We start from the raw sequence: 24,795 nt of genomic DNA on the forward strand, positions 1-24,795 counted from the left end.
ACCTAACCTAACACAAACCCAAACCTAACCTTACACAAACCCAAACCTAACCTAACACAAACCCAAACCTAACCTAACACAAACCTAAACCTAACCTAACACAAACCTAAACCTAACCTAACACAAACCCAAACCTAACCTAACACAAACTCAAACCTAACCTAACACAAACCCAAACCTAACCTAACACAAACTCAAACCTAACCTAACACAAACCCAAACCTAACCTAACCTAACACAAACCCAAACCTAACGTAACACAAACCCAAACCTAACCTAACACAAACCCAAACCTAACCTAACACAAACCCAAACCTAACCTAACACAAACCCAAACCTAACCTAACACAAACCCAAACCTAACCTAACACAAACCCAAACCTAACCTAACCTAACAAAAACTCAAACCTAACCTAACACAAACCCAAACCTAACCTGACACAAACCCAAACCTAACCTAACACAAACCCAAACCTAACCTAACACAAACCTAAACCTAACCTAACACAAACCCAAACCTAACCTAACAAAAACTCAAACCTAACCTAACACAAACCCAAACCTAACCTAACACAAACCCAAACCTAACCTAACACAAACGCAAACCTAACCTAACAAAAACCCAAACTTAAAATTAAATTACTAAATTACATATAAATCGCGTTGTTGTCATTAACTTGCTGTTGCACGTAAAAATATTAAAATATCTTGTACGATGGTACGGAACCCTTCGTTTGGGAGTCCGACTCGCACTTGACCAGTTTGTATTTTACGTTCTCTCTTATATGACGGATGCATTACAAAATTTATTAGGTAGTTCAAATTATAGTTATAGTTGTAGTGAAAGTCGGTAAAACTCAAAAAAATTAACAATACAATTTTACAGCCATACATTTCTCGGTACTAGAGTATCATGACGCTCTAACAAGCGAGCTCTGATCAATGGCTCGGCCAGTAGGGCGTAATTTTAGGGCGCAGGACCCGAGTCTATAAAATTTATTGTCGCGTAAATATCAAGAACTTTAGTGAGGTACTGGTTTTTGAGGAGCCGGGAATACTTTGGAGAAGGTATGTAAGTAGGAATCACACTAATATTGGCATATTAGTTTAAATTGAATACTTGAAAAGAGCAACCGCCGAGTTTCTTGCTGGTTCTTCTCGGTAGGAACAGCATTCCGAACCAGTAGTAGATTATTTTGACGATTCAAAATCACTTGTAAGAGTTTAATTGAACAAAAATGTTTTGAATTTGAATTTGAATATTATAAAGGCAAGAGTTTGTGTGTATGTATGTGTGTATGTGTGTGTATGTTAGTAACTCTTTCACGCGAAACTACGAGACGGATTTGGCTGTTTAGAATGCAGATAGATAATATCCCGGATTAGCACATAGGCTACTTTTATCCCGAAAAAACAAAGAGCTCCCACGGGATTTCAAAAACCTAAATCCACTCGGACGAAGTCGCGGGCATCGTTCTTAAAAAGAACTCATTTTGTGTATTGCGGAACTTTTACGCACAGTGACGCTACGTTTGTATGGAGCGTGAAATTCCAAACTGCTCTTTAATTTTGAAATTGGTAATACGAGTTAAAAATGTACCCGGACTTCGTCTGTGTTGGTGTTAGCTGGCGGGCGTGCTCTGCCTTTTTGGAGTGTTTTTTTTTCTGGAAAGCGCTCTAAGGGGGTGCCGTGCGTGTGTCGGCGAGCGCCGGCACAGACGGGGTCCATACTTGTATAGTTTAACTAACTTGTTACAAATAACTACAAACTTGACATTGGCTAATCTTTGTAGAGCCAGCCGAGAGAGAAAAAAAAATGTACCCAAACTGCCTCCTCCGTTAACCGTCTCACGTTTTCGTAGCTCTCGCTTTCATTCTGTTCAAAGCACGCTTTGAGTTCGCCGCGCAAGTCGTAGTATTCTGCAGTTTTTTACACTAAAACAATTCTGTCTTGCTCGGACCAAGGAGAGGCATGTCAACGATCCCTTGACGGCTTCTGTGTTGATATAGCTAACAAAGAAGCCTTAGGTTCGGTCAAGTTAGCTTGGTAATTTATACAGCGTGTAATCAGAACGCTATCAAAAACAAAGGCAGATGATTACTGATAAGATACTACAAAAAAAACGCGGAAAAAATAAATGAAAAATCCTGTAATTTTTTTAAAAGTTCACAGTTTATTGCAAATAAAACATCTGACTGACGCTAGAGGTCAACGAATGTTGCGTTACGCAACTCCATTGACCTACGAGGCGGCATTGACTCAAATTTTGCACGCTATACATATACAGTCTTAGGTTCGGTCAAGTTAGCTTGGTAGGTGATTTATATCTACTGCCGTCCTAACGAAGAGAGCAATAACTAGGTTTCGACTACTTTCGAGATATTCGCGGTTATGATTAGCTACTTACAAATCGTAATATTACATATTGCAGTTTTGATAACCAACAGAAGCGAAACTACTAAAGATACAAATAAGACGTCTAAGGCGAAAATATAGAGCTCATTTTCCTGATTACGGATATGGTCTTAAGTCAATTTGCCCAAAAACTCGACTTATTGCACTCTTTGTTAGGACGGCAGTCTAGGCCTGCAGTATTTATTATAGTTATATTATTTATTAAACTTATATAATGTACCTACAGGTCACTTTTTAATCCCCGACCCAAAAAGAGGGGTGTTATAAGTTTGACGTGTGTATCTGTGTATCTGTCTGTGGCATCGTAGCTCCTAAATTAATGAACCGATTGTAATTTAGTTTTTTTTTGTTTGAAAGGTGGCTTGATCGAGAGTGTTTTTAGATGTAATCCAAAAAAATCTGTTTGAAAGTTATCAGGTTTTTTCTAGTTACTGTAACCTTCACTTGTCGTGGGTGTTATACATTTTTAATTTACACTTGTAATTGTTTTAGGGCATAGATTATGTATAGATAAATCGATATTTGGCTTAGCTATAGATCTAGATACTCGTACAACAGAGAATATAATAATAGGCGTACTACATTTGTATGGAGAAGTGCGTAAGAAGTGCACCCTTAATCTTAGTTATTAGGGGATGCTAAAACAGAGAACACAGTGTCTTAAATGCTAAAAATTAAAACAAACTGGATGTTAAAGTAAAGTAAGTACATTAATTCCGATGCCCGTGGAGTTTCTCGCTGGATTGTGAGACACCTGTGGGTACTGCGGGCAACAGTGGGAATGTAACAGCTTTTTGTTAACCACTCGGTTTCCTGGCGTCATGTCGCTTTTGCTGTGGAACCGTTGTTTCTGTGGAAACGGGGGAAAAACGAAGACGGTGACTTTACTGACACACACAGTGAGACCTTGCAGATGATCGACTAGCTGATGCCCGCAACCTCGTTCGCGTGGGTATAGTTTTTAAAATCCCGTGGGAATTCTTTGGTTTTCCGGGATGAAAAGTAGCCTTTGTGTTAATCCAGCATATAATCTATCTCCATTCTCAGCCAAATCCGACCAGTAGTTTTTACGTGAAAGAGTAACAAACATACACACCTTTCACCTTTATAATATGTGGTAATAAAATATAACCTTTCACCTTTATAATATGATTGAAAGCGTGAAGATAATGTGTACGCAAAAATGCCGTGAATATTTTGAGGAACGTTCACTTACAAAAGGTGTTTCGTATAAGACTCTGCAGAGTGAGTCTCTTCAGTACCCATGATTTACAAAATTAAGAGGAAATACGTAGTTGCGTTACTCAGACTGCGCCCTGGTCAAATTCCGTCGAATATAGAGCCTCAATAACTCAACGGTTGAGGAGCGGACTGAATTCCGAAAGGTCGGCGGTTCAAACCCCACCCGTTGCACCATTGTCGTACCTACTCCTAACACAGCTTTGCGCTTAGTTGGAGGGGAAAGGGGAATATTAGTCATGATTAGCATGGCTAATAATCTTTAAAAAAAACAAATAGCTGACTATACAACTGCACAGTTTGTGGGGTTATAGAGGACGTTCAACATGTGCTGATAGAGTGTGGAGTGGAACGCGGTTCAACGTCGCGTCCGTCGACTTGTACTTCCTCGACACTTGGATGTAGGGATGTATAAGGACTTCGTCTGTGTTGGTGTTAGCTGGTGGTCGTGCTCTGCCTTTTTGGAGTGTTTTTTTTTTGTTAAAACTGACTGGAAAGCGCTCTAAGGGGGCGCCGTGCGTATGTCGGCGAGCGCCGGCACAGACGGGGTCCACGCTTGTATAGTTTAACTAACTTGTTACAAATAACTACAAACTTGACATTGGCTAATCTTTGTAAAGCCAGACGAGAGAGGGGGAGGGATGTATAACAGCATCCTAGCTTGCCCCTTATCGGAGCAGGCGAGAAAGCTCTGCACATTACTATTTGAGGTTAAATAATTTTAGTTTGAATAATATTCATAATAATCAATCCTATCTGTGATCTGTCGATAAATAGCTTAGCAACGTTGTTGTTTTTTTCAAAACTTGCATGGTCTTTTTTGACAAAATTAATTAAATAAAAAATTATAGATAGATTATAAATAAATGAAGCCATTATTGCTGAATTTACATAACATTTAACTCAAATCCCGCACATTAGTTCCTTTGCAATCAGCGCGTCTTCTGACGCATAGGCCTCCTCCAGGTTTGATACGGATAGATTGATTATTATTATTAAATTAGGTCATACTTAGGTACAACGTCACAAATATATTTAAGGATATAGGTTTTCTAAAAGCCCCGTAGAAACCCTTTAATTTTCCGGGATAAAAAGTAACCTATGTGTTAATCCAGGATATAATCGAACTTCATTCTAATTTTCACACATACACACAAACTTTCGCCTTTATAATTTTCCTTTATAATGAAGATAGAATCTTTTCAGCCAAATTCGTTCAGTAAAAGTTTTTGCGTGAAAGAGTAACAAATATACACACATATATACAATCACATAGACAATATTATTAGTGTGATCACAGTAAGTAGGTACTAGTAATTCGTTCGTACCCTAAAACAAAAAAAAAAATTGGTTGTCTGTAAAGTCGGTTTACTGACGATTAGTTGAACGTGACAACAAAGGCCGATTGTGCTTCCTTGTCGCTCGTTCCGCGCTCTCGCTTGCACTTCAAGCCTTACATGGAACGCCTCAGAGCGAGGTAACGCCGCATGAGTCATGTTTTTTGAATAACAAAACATGTTTTTAGAATATGCTGTTCAAGTAATTCACTAGTCTGTTATCTGGCAGTAAGTAGCATGTGAATATCACAAACGCTACGTAATGAGAGTCGCGTGGCATAGATATAGCCCGCTGAGCCGTTATTGGTAAATTACTGCTCCCTCTGGTGAAAATGGCAGCCCCCTGAGCTTTTTTAACTGACTAATTTTAATTTAACAATAGCAATTTATTATTTTGTAAATGGTAAGATAAACTAAATTAAATCTCAGTCCATACGAATCGGTACACATAAATATTAAATACTAATGTTTTTAATTAGTTTGTTGGTTTGTCCTAACCGTTTTTTAACCATTAGAATAGAATAGAATAGTTTTTTACTAAAGTAGACTTTTACAAGTGCTTTTAAAACCGCGTTTGGATATAGGTTTTAAGAATTTCGTAGTAATTCTTTGGTTTCCGGGATATAAAGTAGCCTAAGTTACTCCCAGATCCAGTCCATCTATAGCTCCTTCGCGTAGCTACGTACCTAGTACCTATCTACTTTCGCATAATATAGGTCATAACTCATGACTAGTGATTGATGATGGGGTTTTCAATGATTTATTATTTTTAAATCACTATAACTATAATTAAATACAATAAAATTAAAATGAACAATACAAAATGGCGCCTAGTAATTTTCGTATCGTATTTTGTCGCGTGTCGTCCGTTGTATGGAGATGTATGGTTCGTATGGCGATGTATGGGCTTAACGATAATGCTATGGTATGGCGTTTAATGCCATGGTATTGGGTTTCGTATAACGATTTCTACTTCTTTGGAAGTGTGCTGACATTTTATAGAAATCGCCTGAATATATTTTACTTAATTAACTAGTGACTCAGCCCGGGTTCGCACGGGTGCATTAGATAGCTAAAGTAGTTACTAGTATCACAGTTTTTAACCCCCGACCCAAAAAGAGGGGTGTTATAAGTGTGACGTAGCTCCTTAACTAATGAACCGATTTTAATTTAGTTTTTTTTTGTTTGAAAGAAGGCTTGATCGAGAGTGTTCTTAGCTATAATCCAAGAAAATCGGTTCAGCCGTTTGAAAGTTATCAGCTCTTTTCTAGTTACTGTAACCTCCACTTGTCGGGGGTGTTATAAATTTTTAATTTACACTTGTTTCTTAGTTGTTGATGTAAACCGCATTAAAATCCGTTGCGTAGTTTAAAAGATCTAAGCGTACCCTCATAATATGGACAGGCGCGGCGCGGCGGGAAGTGACTTTGTTTTATACTATGTAGAGATGCCTCTCTTTCGTCATGCATCGTATTCACTTTGTTGAGACTCTTTCATCATCATCGTCATTATTAACCGATAGATGTCCACTGCTGGACATACTAAGGTCTCTTGTATGGACGGCACATACGCCACGATATTGCGCCGCGCAGCATGAATCACAGCAACTCGTTTGATATCGTCTGTCTACCTAGCTAGTGGGCCGAAGGGGTCACGATCTTCAGCAATGAGGACTACAACACAGAAGGCCAGAATTCGAACCTGCAATCTCTTGATGAGATTTATATCTCATCAAGAAATTATGATATGAAAAAATCAAATCGGTCCAGGCGTCTTTGAGTAGGTAATCGGGGAACATACATTAAAAAAAAAGATTCCGACGAATTGAGAACCTCCTCCTTTTTTGAAGTCGGTTAAAACTAAGCCATCACGTCCTGACGGCTTCCCTGGCTCAATGGTACCTAAGTCTTATTAGTGGGAGGTCCCGGGTTCGATTCCTGGCAGGGTTTGGAATTTTATAATTTCTAAATCGCTGGTCTGGTCTGGTGGGAGGCTTCGGCCGTGGCTAGTTACCTCCCTACCGGCAAAGCCGCGCCGCTAAGCGATTTAGAGTTCCGGTATGATGCCGTGTAGAAACCAAAGGGATATGGGTATTACTGCCATACCCCTTCCAGGTTAGCCCGCTTCCATCTTAGACTGCATCATCACTTACCACCAGGTGAGATTGCAGTCAATAGCTAACTTGTACATATCTGAATAAATGAAAAAAAAACACGGCTTTAAAGTTGGTAGGTATATCCAAAACAAATATTACAATATCACATAATAGAGTCTAAGCTATGAGAGCTTTATCAAAAGCGGTATAATACATTTTTTTTAACCACGCCCATGAAACTAGGAAGAGGGGTGTTGTGTTACCATTGTAAGTTGTTATTGTATTCGGGATAATGCGTTTGACAAACGTGCTTTGCGGATTTAGGGTTCCGCGCGTCGAAAGGACAAACGGAACCCTTATAGGATTATTTCGTTGTTTGTCTGTCTGTCTGTCTACCTGTCTGTCTGCCTGTCTGTCCGCCTTTCGTGTCTGTCAAGAAAACCTATAGGGTACTTCCCGTTGAGCTAGAATGATAAAATTTGACAGGCAGGTAGGTTTTATAGCGCAAGTAAAGGAAAAAATCCGAAAACTGTGTATTTATGGTTCCATCACAAAAATAATTTAGAATGTGTTCATGAACAAATAAGTATTTTCAATTTTCAAAGTAAGATCTAACTATACCAATTGAGGTATCACAATATTATGATCTTTACCTGTACCACCTGTGCATTCTAAAGCAGATTTTTATTCATTTCTATGCATAGTAGTTTTTTCACCTCTCTAGCTCAATGAGGGCGCGTTTGCTGCCCAAAACCAGTGAACAAAAGTCGTTTTTGCTCACTGGTTAAATCCTTCGCCCGCTCGGGGTTCAAACTAGGCACTCGCAACAAATATGAATTTTGCTATCTTGTTGAACAAATAACTATTGATTTGTCGTGCAAAATGTCGAAAAAATACCCGAGTGCGGAACCCTCAGTGCGCGAGTCTGACTCGCCTTGGCTGTTTTTTTTTGTATATTTTGCACATAAGTAGGTACTAGGTACCTACCTACTTGGGAAAGGAAAAGCTGACTGACAGATTGCGCACAGCTCAAACTACTGGAATTTCGAATAATTCCTTGCGACTTGGTACTATCCAACACTAGCTTCTTTCAGTAAAGGTTGCCTGGTAGAGATTGCTCTAAGCAATAAGGCCACCTTTGCACACAATTGTTTTTCTGTTTTCTTCCTTCTGTGTTGTTCGTTTACATGTTTTTGTGTGCAATGAAGACTTCTATCTATCTATCTATCTATCTACTGGACGGATCAGGCTGAAATTTGGCATGCAGATAGCTATTATGACGTAGACATCAGCTATGAAAGGATTTTTGGAAATTCAACTCCAGTGAAGTAAAATAGGGGTTTGAAATTTGTTGTAGTTCACGCGGACAAAGTCGCGGGCATAAACTAGTTAGATATAAGGCCACTTCACCACTGAACTAGTGACAAAATATGTTGACCCAAAAAGAATCGAACCCAGGACTGTATATAATCACATTACTGCTTGTGCACAAAAAGCGACCTAGGCAAAAATAATAAAATACAAAATTCAATTTTTAGACCGGCATAATACATTTTTAATGGATATTTTTTGTTTCAGATCACACCTTACTTCCGTAGGGGTCACATTTTTAGCTCAAAGAGGAAGGGGCGTGGTTGTGTCCCTTTTAAAAAACCACTCGAAAGGAGACTCCACAATGCGTCTATGTTCCATTGCTCAAAGAAATTTTAGAGAACATGCAAAACTATAGAATAACCTTCAAATATTTTTCTTTTTAACCCCCGACCCTAAAAGAGGGGTGTTATAAGTTTGACGTGTGTATCTGTGTGTCTGTGTGTCTGTCTGTGGCATCGTAGCTCCTAAACGAATGAACCGATTTTAATTTAGTTTTTTTTGTTCGAAAGGTGGCTTGATCGAGAGTGTTCTTAGCTATACCTAATCCAAGAAAATCGGTTCAGCCGTTTGAAAGTTATCAGCTCTTTTCTACATAAGTATAAAAATTTGGATTTATGGTATTTACATTGTGTGCGTAGATTTAGAAGCATCATTATTAATATGCCTAATCCGGAATCGATGTGATTCTGTTAATAATATAGTTATAAACACCTTTGCACAGTGGGACACCATACAATATTAGGGCCGGCGTATTGTAAAGCTGGTAGCACAAAAAGAACAACTTCTGTGGTCTTAAACATAAGCTTGAGCGGCGGAGATAGCGGATTCAACGTATACGTTACAAATAAAATCGAAATATTCTTACCCTCTTTATTGCACCATATGACACGTTTTCGGCTCATTGAATAAAAAGAAATAGTTTCCAAGCATAACGGCCTAAAATTGAATCCAAAATCCGAGCAAAACAGCCTCAAACTATGCTAAATTGTGAGTTCTTTTAAATCAAAACGGTATACTTTCAATAAAATGTAGTACCTGTCATTAAATTTCCCTTTTTAAATTTCACTTCGTGCAGTTACACCATTTTGTACACCAACATCTTCTAACTGGACACCTGTCATTCTTCACAGTATAAGCATAGTTCACGAGAGTTGAGGAACTTCTAACAAAACTTCTTGGCTTGGGCGTCACTGGCAGGTGTCAAATGCTAATAGGTAACATTTGACGCAGGTAGCCCTGTTTTTAACCCCCGACCCAAAAAGAGGGGTGTTATAAGTTTGACGTGTGTATCTGTGTGTCTGTGTATCTGTGTATCTGTCTGTGGCATCGTAGCGCCTAAACGAATGAACCGATTTTAATTTACTTTTTTTTGTTTGAAAGGTGGCTTGATCGAGAGTGTTCTTAGCTATAATCCAAAAAAATTGGTTCAGCCGTTTAAAAGTTATCAGCTATTTTCTAGTTTTCTTGTAGAAAAGAAGGTTAGATAATCCTTAGGTTCATAATATTCAAGTGTCAATTGACAAATGTCAAGCTGTCAAGATGGACGTTGCCTAGATATACATAATTATTTATTTGAAAATGATTTGTCGGGGGTGTTGAAATTTTTTAATTTACACTTGTACTTTGATTACACGTCACCCTAGCCTAATATATTTTGGCTACTTTATTTATTTACTTAGTACTAACATTAATTACTAACATTAATGTAATTATGTTGTAATAATATGGACTTTCTGTGTGAAACAAGATATTTTTATTTTTTATTTTTTTATTTGACATATTGTCGATTCAGGATCAATTCAGAACAGAGTTCCCTCTGGTATAAGCAAAAGTTCTTTTAACTTGGACCACTACGTAAGCCCGTGTTCACACGTCGACTGCTTACATTAGCTGTCCCGGCGCCCCGCTGTCTCTTATTGTGACCTCGGCCTAATCGCGATTCCTCTTTTACCGAAACCGCCCCTTACTTCCTTTGTCGGGTTCTGTATTAAAAACTCGAACTATTTTCTTTTTTTTATTGATTTATAGACTTACACTTGGGTCCAATCATACCTGCTTGCAAATGATGATGCAGCCTAAGATGGTGCCTATTCACTCTTGACTTTATTAAAAACTAGCCGATGCCCGCGACTTCGCCCGCGTGGATTTAGCTTTTTCAAAATCCCGTGGGAACTCTCTGATTTTCCGGGATAAAAAGTAGCCTATGTGCTAATCCAGGATATTATCTATCTTGATTCCAAATTTCAGCCAAATCCGTCCAGTAGTTTTTGCGTGAAGGAGTATCAAACATACACACACACACACACATACAAACTTTCGCCTTTATAATATTAGTGTGATAGTGTGAAGTGTGACGGAGGGGAAAACTGATGCCGGAAGATTAAATTATTGTGTACCAACGTACTAATTTCGTCAAAGGTCTTCTTCCTTTCTTATGCAGGTGCAGGCCTTGACCTTCCCTTGCAGTACGATAGTAAAAAGGAAACGGTTTCTACGTGGCATCGTGCTAGAACGCTAAATCGTTTGGCGGCACGGCTTTGCCCATAGGATCGTAACTTGCCACGGCCGAAGCCTCACACCAGACCAGGCCAGAGACAATTTAGAAATTATAAATTTCCTGCTAGGAATCGAACCCGAAATCTCCCACATATTGTAGTGAACTAAATTGAAAATATAGTTAAGGCTCAGTTTAGTTTAGTTTACTACTTAAGTTAACTAAACTAAAACTAAACTAAACTTAAGTGTTTACCACTAGAAAAGTCTTCAAAATCTATCTAATCTAAGTACGCCTAGTACTTCTACAGTCTGACAAAAATCATCAGCAAAAGCGGGTTTTACCTGTCGAAATACCTCGTTTGCGGAACCCCAAAAGCCGCCAAAAACAAAAAGAGCACATTTCAGCTCCTGTATGGGGACCGGCACATTAATTTACTTGATGGTGCCTTTGATATATAGAAATGTGTTTTTTGTGACGCGCCGCGTCTTCAAGACTGAATCGGTTTTCGGAACGACACGGGTTGATATGGTAATGGTCCGTTCCTCTTTGGACGGTGCACTGTTTGTTGCGAAAGTGTTTCTTTTTTAGTTTGTCCTTCAATCACGCAATTTGATACAGGGCGTAACCAAAACGCTAACAAACACGAAGAAAGGTGATAGCACTGATGATTGTTGATAAGATATCATTAAAAAAACTACGCATTTTAAAAAAAATCCAGTATTTTTAAAAGTTCACAATATATTGCTAATAAAACATCTGACTGACGCAAGTTGTCAACGAACGTTTTGTAAATAGGTCACTCGAAGTCAATGCCACGTTGTAGGTGGGGCGTTGACCCGAGTTTTGCACGCTATACCTACTATGTGGGTTTGAAAAATCTAAATCACTACAAGATAAGGCAAATGGTAATATAATAATAACGTTTATTTTTTGCTAGGATTCTGGTTACACCTGTATATAGAAATGTGTTATTTGTGACTTGTCGTGTCTTCAAGACATAATCGCTTTTTGGAACGAAGGAACGCCATATTATTTACATTCAAAGTAGACAATAGACATGGTACTTGCGTTTCTCTAAATGGACTTTAGGTAGAGAACGCTTGTTTTGTTTGAGAATTTTACTGTATTTACCATAGGCGAAAGAGTTTGTTTGTCCTTCAATCACACGGGAATGGTGCAACGGATCGGTGTATAATTTTTGCCTGGATATATCCCATCCTCACATATGGTGCTCAAACTTGGTCTTTGACGGATCATCAAAAGTCCGCACTGAGAGTCTGCCAGCGAGCAATGGAGCGCGACATCCTTCTAATAAAGCTGACAGACCACATTAAAAACAGCATACTGTGCTCCAAGACGCAAGTAACGGATGTGGGAGATGAAGCTGCCAAACTAAAATGGAACTGGGCAGGACATGTTATGCGCATGTCTGACGAACTGTGGGCAATGACTACAACACAGTGGATGCCACAAAATTTTAAAAGACGTCGAGGCAGGCCAAGGCGTCGCTGGCGAGACGAACTCGATGCCTACAGGTCGGCTTGGCCTCAAATTTCCCTAGACAGAGACAGGTGGAAGGAAGAAGGGGAGGCCTTTGCCCAACATTGGGACAGTTCGGGCTAACAATAATAACAATAATCAGTTACGGATCTGACTTCAGGTCTTCTAGCGATTTTTAATAGAATAAACAGAGCAAACATAATAATTTTGGTAATTTTGATCATGTAGGTAAGTATTTTTTATTTCACGAGTAGGTAAGGTACATTAGCTTAATGACTCAATAAGAATGTGGTAACGACGTGACATATGACACATTATCGATTTTCCCAACAAATTGGCCTACAATAAAAATATAATTAATCGATTTTTAATGCATTATTCATAGTTTTAACTTTTAATCGAAACTTCATTCTGTATATGGGTTTACTTGTAGATCAACGCGATCATTCTATACAGCCGGCCAGCCGATCCTGCTGGGCAAATTGATCAAGTGATCAATTCGAATTTGTAAAAGTATATCAATGACAAATTATGTTTTCGTCGTTGACATAAAAGGTATACAAACTGCATTATGCTTCTCTGCGTTCTTGTCTTGAACCAAAAATGAAACCGTATAGTACCAGTGAAAAACCAAATTTTGAAATGTATAAATTACCGTGCAATATGCATCGGTTTCTCCAAGAAAAAATTGCGATTTCTTTGTCTTTTAGTCATCTAAGTAAAAATAGATAATATGTTATGTATGTATGAATAGTTTATGTAACTAAATAGAAATGGAAATGCAGTTCTATAATCTATATTTACATGTATTGAGTCATAACGACGTATAGTGTTTTTCTGCCAGTAAGCATAAAGCAACTATGGAAGAACTTGATCATACAGAAGGGTCATTATGCCATACCTAATAAGCGAGTCAGGTGGGTTGAGCGACCATATTGATACTTATAGGTTTTACTCGATCGTGAACAAATTAACAATGATATCTCATTTTAAGTTGAGTTTTGGGACAAAAATGCAATTAAATTTACATCTATAACAAAAAGCAGTCCGAAAAACCTTTTATGGGCCTAAAATGGAAACTGGAGCGAATCCAAATACCGCAAGTGGAATATATTGTTGCAAGGACATTTTTTTGTAGGAAATTCATTATCAGTAGAAAGTGGTAATGCCAAGTTACGACGGCAAACTTGCTTGTACTTATTACTAAAACTTTATACACTCCTTTGCACAAAAAACGGGCACCTATGGGTACAAAAAAAATCAAAGAGTTCTAGTTCTGAACTATATGATGCCTGCGACTTCGTCCGCGTGAATTTAGGTTTTCAAAAATCCCGTGGGAACTCTGCCTATCCGGGGTAAGAAGTTGCCAGTGTCAATTTCCGGGACGCAAGCTAACTCTGTACCAAGTTTCAAATAAATAGATTAAACGGATGGGCCTCGAAGAATCCCGTGGTTCTTTGATTTTCCAGGATAAAAAGTTGCCTATGCCCTTCCCCAGGATACCTATCCGCTAACTCTGTACCAAATTTCATCAAAATCGGTTAAACTGTTAGGGGTTTACGTTACACCTACCACACCGGGTTACGCATTCCACGCATTACGCAAGCGGAGTGCCAAGTTTCTTACAGTTCCATAGATTACAACGCAATGGTACGCACTACGTCTACGCTTACGCAGCCTGTGTGAACGTGCTATTATTCCAGCGCTTCTTCTGCTTGAGGTATTATAACCAAACGCGTAGAGTATAACCGGTAATGTGTGGCATAGCTTCCAAAAATATTTTTTTTCTTTCTTTCGTTTCTTTGTATAATAAAAACTTTCGTGGTTAGACAGCTGGATCAAATCAGCGAGTCCCAAGTAGACGGTACCCGAGCAAGGTCATTTTTTACATAAATTCAATATGAACAAATTCCCGGGTCGCAACAAAACAATGGCCGACCCGTGTTTCTTAGGATTATGATTGATTAAAAGCTTTTTAGCGATTCCTGAGTGCACCGTGATTCCGGTTTGCATTTGTGTCAATGCCTTCAAATTATATTTTGTTTAGGCACTTGTCCCACAAGCGACGTTTAGCGAGGGACGAGCTTAAGGCCTCATTCGCATGAAATTAAAAATTTATAACACCCCCGACAAGTGAAGGTTACAGTAACTAGAAAAGAGCTGATAACTTTCAAACGGCTGAACCGATTTTCTTGGATTATAGCTAAGAACACTCTCGGTCAAGCCACCTTTCAAACAAAAAAACTAAATTAAAATCGGTTTATTAGTTTAGGAGCTACGATGCCACAGACAGATACACAGATACACACGTCAATCTTATAACACCCCTCTTTTTGGGTCGGGGGTTAAAAATATTCAGAAGAATGTATTTCATGTGACAATTTATAATTTAATGCCGATTTATAAGCCCCGGATGCGTTCGCATATTGTGTTTACAAATATCCTTATACAACGTTAGGCTTTTGAAAAACGCGTCGGCTTACACGGGTGGACTTTTTGAGAACTCCCTAACGGCACTGTGGTTTTATAATTGGAAAGTCCAGGGTTCCATTCCCGGCAAATGCAATTTAGTCGTTGTTAAAAATCGTTACTTTGACACAGTTGGGCATAGGTGGTTTTTGTCTCTATGAGGATCAAAATTCGTAAGGGGGACTGTATTGTGGTGGCGCGCTTATTAGGAAGGCCTAGGTAAGTATGGTACATACTTAGGGAGAGTTGAAAAGCAAAAAGTCAGGTTAGGTTATTACATATTTAGGTTAGACAAGGAATAAGGCTGGAATTTTTGAAATTAGGATAAATGTGACTCTAAGTTGCAAGAAATCCGGAATTGAGACACCATTATTTTAATACTTAACGTTTATTTTAAGACTAAGTACAAGCTAAAACGTCGAGTCTGTAAGTTTGTTTGTAATTAATTTCTAGTAGTGATTTTGATCATCAAATAGGTGTTCTGGACTGTTCAAAAGATATTTTTTTTCACCTAATGTGTGCCACAGGTAGCACAAAGTAGGGCTTAACAAAAGGTACGCACTCGAGCGAGCTAACCCTATTGTTGCCATATTGTTGATGTTATGGTTTGTAGCGAAAAATCAGCGGGCAGCCATAAATACGGTACCTACCTACTGGCAGTAGGTATAGATGGTAATGGTTGGTACAAAAGTGTAAGTATCCATTATCCATACTAATATTATAAATGCGAAAGTGTGTCTGTCTGTCTGTCTGTCTGTCTGTCTGCTACCATTTCACGGCCCAACAGTTTAACCGATTCTGACGAAATTTGGTATAGGGTTAGCTTATATCCCGGGGACGGACATAGGCTACTTTTTATCCCGGAAAATCAAAGAGTTCCCACGGGACTCCCAAATACTCATCCGATTTTCCGGGATAAAAAGCAGCCTATGGCCGTCCCCGGGATATAAGCTAACTCTGTACCTTTCGTCAGAATCGGTTAAACTGTTGGGCCGTGAAAAGGTAGCAGGCAGACAGACATCATTTTCGCATTTATAATATTAGTATGGATAGAGCTGTCTAATGAACAGCAATTGGCGTCAGCAAACTTCTCTACAGTACAGAAAAGGGACAGACCCATCAAATCCCTGTCTTAAAAAAAAACATAAAAAGAGAATTATTAGAGAATACCCGACTGAGTTTGTTGTGGGCTCTTCTCAAACCTGGGCGCGTTTGGAATCTTCGCAGCTTTAGTATCAAGTAATGTAATTAATTATCACCACTACATCATTGTTTGACAAAATGTACAATAGTACCCAATTTGAACAATGACTTTGACTTTGATTTAGAGAATCAAAAATCTAGGTTTAAAAAATCTTATTGGTATATTTATCTTGCTGTTATTATAATATTAAAAAAACAATTTTTATATCCTCCAACGACTTTAGTATACAACTGTACATTTATAACTATGCTACGAACAGATTATGACAGATTTTGATGGAATAAACAAAATCGCGTGGACAGCATTGTTGGGATACAATTAGGGTTAAACCCCCATTGTTGGGCCACGGTTGTAGCCCAATTGTACCCCAAGGTTTAGGGTTATCAATAGAAACATTACCTACTAACTACCAATATGTCCTCAGTTTTGAACGTTTATGAATTACTTACATGATCATTATTATAAAAGGAAAAACCTTGGGGTCCAAACTTTTGCAAAAGTGTGTCCGTCTGTGCGTCTGTTAGCCTTTCATGGTCCATTTTAGGAATAGTATGAAAATTTTCATAATTTAAAATCAAAATGATTAACATTTTTAGTTTTTACATCTGTTCATGTTGGCACTCCGAGTAGCTACCTAGCCTACCTGCCTACTATTTTTTTCATTCAGATACAAGTTGACTGCAATCTCACCTGGTGGTAAGTGATGATGCAGTCTGAAATGGAAGCGAAGAACCTGGAAGGGGTTTGGCAGTTTTCATTAAATCCTTTGGTGTCTACACGGCATCGTACCGGTACGCTATCGCTTGGCGGTACGGCTTTGCCGGTAGGGTGGTAACTAGCCACGGCCGAAGTCTTCCACTAGACCAGACCAGAAATTTAGAAATTGTAAAATTCCAAACCCCTACCGGGAATCGAACCTGGGACTTCCCACTAATAAGACTACAGCGCTTATCACTACGCCATCCAGGAAGGCTGTCATTAACATTATAGCATCGGTAACGTAAATCGCCCAACGCTTCTAAAGAAGTTTTCCACTTCAATATCCTTGTACAAGTCCTAACTACCACTGCAAAAAAACTGGTTCGGAAAGAAAATTCTACTGAGAAGAGTTAGCAATTACGTTGGTCTCCTATTCAGGGGGTCTAGGGTTCGACTCCGAGCACGCACCTCTTACTTTTCGGAGTTATGTGAGTTTTAAGTACCTAATCTCACTTGCGGTGCGGTTCTCCATAATGTTCTCAAAGGTGTGTGAAGTCTGCCAATCCGCACTTGGCCTGCGGGGTAGTCTATGGTCCACGGCCACTCTTCTCATTCAGAGATGAGACCTGTGCTCAGTAGTGAGCCGACAATATTGATCATAATCAATAGGTTTCTAATGCTATAATAGCCACTCAAAAATTAGTTTTAAATGAAATCCTAACAGATGTGAAAAAGTATTTAAGTGCTTTGAACACAACTAGCCACTCCAATAGAAGTTACTTGACAACATTAACAATAAAACAACAGCCATTTTAAACCTTACCAAAATGTGATAAAGTTGAATTTTCAATAGCAATAGTTCACAAAAAGTTGATAGAATCGCATTGAATACAATTTTTTGCTAAACTAAAAAAAGACTTTATTCCATTGTAGTAAGATAGATTTTGCTTTGATAATGTGAATTGAAGAACATTGACATGTAGTACTATTATGGGATTCAAGTATACTTAAAAATTGTTAATAAATAAAGTGATACTTTATTTGTTAGTGGTTTGTAAGGGATTCGAGGATTGCATTAGGTCGTTTTTCCATGTGGTTAATTTGTTAATTGTGGAGCCAAAATATAAGTCATCTCAATAATTCTCAACGCATTGCCAACCCAATGTACTGAGCATGGATCTCTTTTCCAAATAAAAAGGCCATAGTCAACCACACTGGGCAGTGCTGATTGGCAGATTTTATCCACCTTTGTTGGAGCCGGAAAGTCCTTGAGTGGAGACCGCGTGCAAGCGTAGTGTGGGACGCCCTCCAGCACGATGGACCGACGATATAAAGCGGCTGGCGGGAAGTGGCTGGATGAGGAAGGCTGAGGACCGGGTGTGGTGGCGCTCTTTAGGGAAGGCCTATGTCCAACAGTCGACGTCCACGGGCTGATGATGATGATGATACACCTTTGAGAATATTACGGAGAACTTTCAGACATGTAGGTTTCCTTGCGTTTTAATTCACCATTGAAGCAATTAATTGCTTAAGACATGTAACTTGGAAGTTAGAGATGCGTGCCCGGGATCGAACCCTGGTCCCCCTGAATAGGACCAAAGTAATTGCTAGCTCTTCTCAGTAGAATTTTCTTTCCGAACCAGTGCAGTGGTAGTTAGGACTTGTACAAGGCGCTACCTACCTAACCTACCATGCGACAGAAAAAAATTTCCTGTAATATTTCAACGTTTAGTAAGAGTAGTAGGCGGGTTTTCGTTTTGAGCTTTATTAAGATAACGATAAGGTTTTAACGTTGCCTGATGGAGATTGCTCTGAGCAATAAAGCCGCCTTTGCATACAATTGTTTTTAGTTTCTTTGTTTTATCTTGGTTATTTCATGTTTTGTGTGCAATAAAGTTTTCTATCCATCTATTCCATCTAGATCTTGTTGACTAATAATATCTATTATTTACTATCACTATGCCAGTCCCCAAAATCCTGAGGAAGTAGTCAATATTCTAAATCTAGCAAATAGTAATAGGTAGGTACATCTAGGAAGTCTTGAAGTCATGAAGTCACGGCCTTCACTTCTACATCGGGGGCTACCAAAAATCCCACTGTTTGTCTAATTCAACAGAATTGACAGTAATTGGTTCTTCCTTCCAATTTGGCTGCACTTGATTCTTTAACCATTCAAAACTAACCTCTAAATCTTAAAATCTAAAGTCCAAATTCTATTGTAAGTATTTGTTTAAGTTATGACTTTATAACTTTGTTAAAATGAACCAATACATCAATGAAATTTGAACTTTAGGTTGAGGGGTTATGGTGTATTTTTGTGCAATGAAAAATGTTTCGTTTGACCTCCGATGCAGGAAAAGGGGTGCAACTCCGCGATAAATCAAATCAATTTGATTAATTTAAGATGTTACCAAAGGCGGTAGATGGCTTGAATGATATGACACGGGTTAAGTTTTGAGTTCAGGTGTTTTGAACCCTTTGGTTATTTTAACCGACTGTTACATAACAGTAGGTAGATAAATATGCGCCGATTCTGTTGTCTTTCTCTGAACTAAATTTAGAGTATCTGCATCTTTTTCTTTTTTATATTGCTAGAATAGGACGTACCTAACATGAATTTTACATTAAAAGACTTTAAATATTAGAGCACGCTACCAAAAAAAAAATACGCTCGCGACTGGCAGCTAAAGTCACGAGGTTTGACAGCTATAAATTAAATTTATAACTGTCAAACTGTATCTGTCCTTTTCATATTACATTAGTAAGAAGAGGATGCACATACTCTAAAATTTAGTTGTGCCCAGAATCAGTATGACCATGAGGTATTCTGAGGTTAAAATAAAAAACCAACAAAGTAAAACTTAAGTAGGTAAGGTAAGTATTTCTTTTAAATTCTAAGTTTATTCCACTAACTGCCCGCGACTTCGCCCGTGTGGATTACCGATTAATGTTTTTAAAATCCCGTGGGAACTCTTTGTTTTTTCGGGATAAAAAGAAGTCTATGTCACTCTCCAGGTCTTCAACTATTATAGGTAGATTTTTTCATGGTAAGTCGGTACCATGAAAAAATCACGTCAATCCGTTGCTTCGTTGCGGCGTGATTGAAGGACAAACCAACAAACTAATAAACCAACAAACAAACACACTTTCGTATTTATAGCTATCTACAGTTATATCTAAGCTATCTGCATGCCGAATATCAGCCCGTCCATTAGTTTGAGCTGTGTGTTGATAGATCAGTCAGTCAGTCAGTTTTTCCTTATTTAGAAAACCCAGACTTTTTGGCCCGACCCGGGATTCGAACCTGGGTTCTCATGACCAACGAGAAGAGAAAGTCAATAGTTTGCCGTCTGATAACTTAGTGCGCCATCTATCAGCCAGTAGCTGAACTAAAAATCTACTTAGTAAATAGATCCAAAATTAAATCATATTGGAGCTAGAATAGTTAGCACAGCATTATTTCATTTATTTATTTATTTATTTAAACATCTTTTTTGCTTAATACTATGACAAAGAATAAAAATACAGGATAAACTTAAAAACAAAGGGCGACCTTATCACTAAAGTGACTACTTCCAGGCATAAGAACTTATAGAACTTTAATGTACTGTATAAATACTGTATTGTACTAAGTACACTACCTACTACTGTATATAATTGTAGATCGATTTTTAACTACTAGCTGACGCCCGCGACTTCGTCCGCGTGGATTTAGTTTTTTCGAAATCCCGTGGGAACTCTTTGATTTCCCGGGATAAAAAGTAGCCTATGTGCTAATCCAGGATACTATCTATCTCCATTCCGAATTTCAGCCAAATCCGTCCAGTGGTTTTTGCGTGAAGGAGTAACAAACATACACACACACACACACACATACAAACTTTCGCTTTTATAATATTAGTGTGATGTGCCTTGCCCATTGCCATAGCAGCTTGGAAATCCGATGAACTATGTCGGTTACTCTGGTTCTCCTAGGTACGTATCTCCTCGTCTGATTTGATCACGTACAGAAACTCCAAGCATAGCTCTCTTCATCGCCCGCTGACTTGGATGAATAAATACTCCCCGCTAAGTGGTACTTACACCTGTCCGAGTGGTCGACATAAATTTCAAACCTCATTTTACCCTCTTAGTGATTGATTTTTTAACCCCCGACCCAAAAAGAGGGGTGTTATAAGTTTGACGTGTGTATCTTTGTATCTTTGTATCTGTCTGTGGCATCGTAGCTCCTAGACTAATGAACCGGTTTTAGTTTTTTTTTTTTTGTTTGAAAGGTCGATCGAGAGTGTTCTTGGCTATAATACAAGAAAATCGGTTCAGCCGTTTGAAAGTTATCAGCTCTTTACTGTAACCTTCACTTGTCGGGGGTGTTATCAATTTTTAATTTACACTTGTCAAAAATCCTTTCTTAGCGGATGTCTACGTCATAATGGCTATCTAAGTATATGCCTTTCAGCCCGATCCGCCCAGTAGTTTTGGCTGTGCGTTGATCAGTCAGTCAGTCAGCTTTTCCTTTTATACTAGCAACCCGCCCCGGCTCCGCACGGATAGCCTATTACAATCTCAAGGATCTCTAATTTTTTGAAAATCCCACTAATATTATAAAGGCGAAAGTTTGTATGTGTGTGTGTGTGTGTGTATGTTTGTTACTCCTTCACGCAAAAACTACTGGACGGATTTGGCTGAAATTTAGAATGGAGATAGATAATATCCTGGATTAGCACATAGGCTACTTTTTATCCCGGAAAATCAAAGAGTTCCCACGGGATTTCAAAAAACCTGATTCCGCGCGGGCGAAGTCGCGGGCATCGGCTAGTAAATTATATAGCCTATGATACTAAGGAATAATGTAGCGTTCTACTTATGAAAGAATTTTCAAAATCGATTCAGTAGTTTCAGAGATTAGCCCCTACAAACAAACTTTCGAACCTTACCTCTTTATAATATTACTTAGTATAATTTAGATTGTTCTGGTTAAGCAGCGATGAACCAGGTTAATACATAAGTCTATTTCAATTTTTAACTGAATATCTAGACAAAGAATAAAATATCTTCATTGTGCCGTCGGACCTGGCTAGGTAATAATAGTTATACTTAGCCTTATTTATATAATTCTGAAGATAGTACTTATTTAGTATTTACTTATCCATACTATTATCTAAAATCACACTAATATTATAAAGGAGAAAGTTTGTATGTGTGTGTGTGTATGTTTGTTACTCCTTCACGCAAAAACTACTGGACGGATTGAGTTGTTTAGAATGGAGATAGATTATACCCTGGATTAGCACATAGGCTACTTTTTATCCCGGAAAATCAAAGAGTTCCCACGGGAATTTTAAAAACCTATATCCACGCGAACGAAGTCGCGGGTATCAGCTAGTATTACATAATATACAAGCTGTGATAGCCTAGTGGTTAGGACGTCCGCCTTTTAAGAGGAGGCGGGGGTTCGATCCCGGGCACGCACCTCTAACTTTTCGGAGTTATGTACGTTTTAAGTAAAAGTAAATATCACTTGCATTAACAGGGCTCTCTCCGTCACTCGTTCCATACAATCGTAGTTCCAATTTCATTTGAGTATTAAGCAACCAAAGTCCATGAAATTTTGCAGACATATTCTAGAAACTAATATCTGTGTCTGTGGTGTTTTAGTTTTTCTAAAAATATGTAGTTTTAAAATTACAGGGGCTCAAAGAGTTGTATGAAAATTTTTAAGACCGCGTAACTTTGAAACCGAATATTTTAACAGAAATCTGGAAAACCACAGACATAGATATTAGTTTCTAGAATATGTCTGCAAAATTTCATGGACTTTGGTTGCTTAATATTCAAATGAAATTGGAACTACGATTGTATGAAACGAGTGGAAACGAGTGACGGAGAGAGCCCTCTTAATATTCAAATGAAATTGGAACTACGGTTGTAGTCCTGTTTAGTCACATGTGACACATTTATTTTAGTACATTTTAGCTCATAAGTATAATATTATGTAGTATAACTCGATTAGTTTTAAGATACATTGTAGTGTTACAGTGACCTAATAAAAAAAGTTTTCTTTCTTTCTTTCTTTCTTTGTATGAAACGAGTGACGGAGAGAGCCCTCTTAAAGGTGAAGTAAAACATCGTGAGGAAACCTGCATGTCTGACAGTTCTCCATAATGTCCTCAAAGGTATGTGAAGTCTGCCAATCCGCACTATGCCGTGGTAGACTATGGCCAAAACACTTCTTAGTCTGGGAGAATCCCTTCTGAGAAATCCGTAGTTTCCCTAGGCATACAGGATTGAGATTTCTCAATACGATGGTGCGGAACCCTTCCTGTGGGAGACCCGACTCGCGCTTGGCCGGTTTTTCACCCGGCGTTAATAGCTCAATTAGTTAGGAAGGTGTAATGTACTTTTTCTACCTCAAACCATCTTACAAGGTAAGCTTATCAATAATTAAAACGACATAATTTCTATAAATAAATCCACGCGGACGAACTCGCGGGCATGAGCTAGTAGGTAAGTTACGACATACGAGTATAAAGTTGATTTCAAACTACGGAATATAATATCTATACTTACTAATAAATAAAATTGGAGTGTCTGTCTGTTATTTCGAAATAACTACCTCATATTAAGCTCATATGGTTATTTGAACGATACCAACACTGAATCACACGTTTTTAAAATTTTTGTCTGTCTGTCTGTCTGTCTGTCTGTCTGCCTGTCTGTCTGTCTGTCTGTCTGTCTGTCTGTCTGTCTGTCTGTCTGTCTGTCTGCCTGTCTGTCTGTCTGTCTGTCTGTTTGAAAAGGCTAATCTTCGGAACGGCTGGACCGATTTTGACGGGGTTTTCACAGACAAGCAGAGGATTGACCAGGGTGTAACATAGGCTACTTTTTTAACCGACTTTCAAGAAGGGAGTTGTGTTTTTCTACCTATGTACACCGAAATCTCCGACATTTCTGAACCGATTTGTGTCATTTCTTTTTTAATCGATAGAGGAACTTTGCGACATTGTTTCATAAAAAATTTGGAGTCCAACTCCTCAATCCTGATGCTGCAGGGGATCTGACCAATCCACGCGGGCGAAGCTGCGGGCATCAGCTAGTTATATTATATTTCCGTAGTTTGAAGGCAACTTCAGAAAAAGAAGAGAGATAGCTTTTTAATGAGAGCCTAATGAACACATTTTAATTAGGATTCCGTGCCTCAAAAGGAAAATTGGAACCCTCATAGGATCACTTTGTTGTCTGTCTGTCTGTCTGTCTATCCGTCTGTCCATCTGTCCTAGAAGTTGCCTATTCACTCTTGACTTAAAGGTATAAGTGGAAGGGAAAACTGATCCCGTATATTAAGAAGCCACTGATGGACATCTTAACCACTAAGCTATCACGTCAATTAAACAAGTGTAAATTAAAAATTTATAACACCCCCGACAAGTGAAGGTTACAGTAACTAGAAAAGAGCTGATAACTTTCAGACGGCTTAACCGATTTTCTTGAATTATAGCTAAGAACACTCTCGATCAAGCCACCTTTCAAACAAAAAAAAACTAAATTAAAATCGGTTCATTAGTTTAGGAGCTACGATGCCACAGACAGATACACAGATACACACGTCAAACTTATAACACCTCTCTTTTTGGGTCGGGGGTTAAAAAGTACAGCAATTTATCTTAAATTAATTTATATCTGACTGGTTTATTACTTAAACAGTTTGCTTAAGCACCCATTGCCAATGATCATTACATTATGACCAATTTTTATTTATTAACGTTTAAATAACTATTATTCACTAGTAAAAGATAGATATCTTTATCTAATTACGCAATCGAACATGTTTTATTATAGTACAAGAGTAATAAATTTCTTTAATTCGATGCTAAGCTGTCTTAACAATTTACTGCAATGATCATGACCGTCAATTTGAGGTTTTCTTAAGTCGCCGCTGCGTGATGAGGCGCTAGTGAGCGTGGTAAT

At 38.4% G+C, this 24,795-nt stretch overlaps 2 long non-coding RNA genes across 2 annotated transcripts; one reads left to right on the plus strand and one right to left on the minus strand.

Annotated features, from left to right (window-relative positions):
* Positions 1–1,264: 1,264 nt before the first annotated feature.
* On the minus strand, positions 1,265–21,536 carry LOC123879056. Its single transcript, XR_006798934.1, has 3 exons — positions 21,497–21,536; positions 20,318–20,319; positions 1,265–1,333 (listed from the first exon to the last, which is right to left on the minus strand). It is a non-coding gene; the product is annotated as an uncharacterized LOC123879056 (long non-coding RNA).
* Positions 2,153–21,752, plus strand: LOC123879054. The gene is made up of 3 exons (XR_006798932.1): positions 2,153–2,165; positions 8,417–8,426; positions 21,659–21,752. It is a non-coding gene; the product is annotated as an uncharacterized LOC123879054 (long non-coding RNA).
* Positions 21,753–24,795: the final 3,043 nt, after the last annotated feature.

This window comes from Maniola jurtina, chromosome 27 (genome assembly GCF_905333055.1).
Source record: "Maniola jurtina chromosome 27, ilManJurt1.1, whole genome shotgun sequence".
NCBI classification, from domain to species: domain Eukaryota; kingdom Metazoa; phylum Arthropoda; class Insecta; order Lepidoptera; family Nymphalidae; genus Maniola; species Maniola jurtina.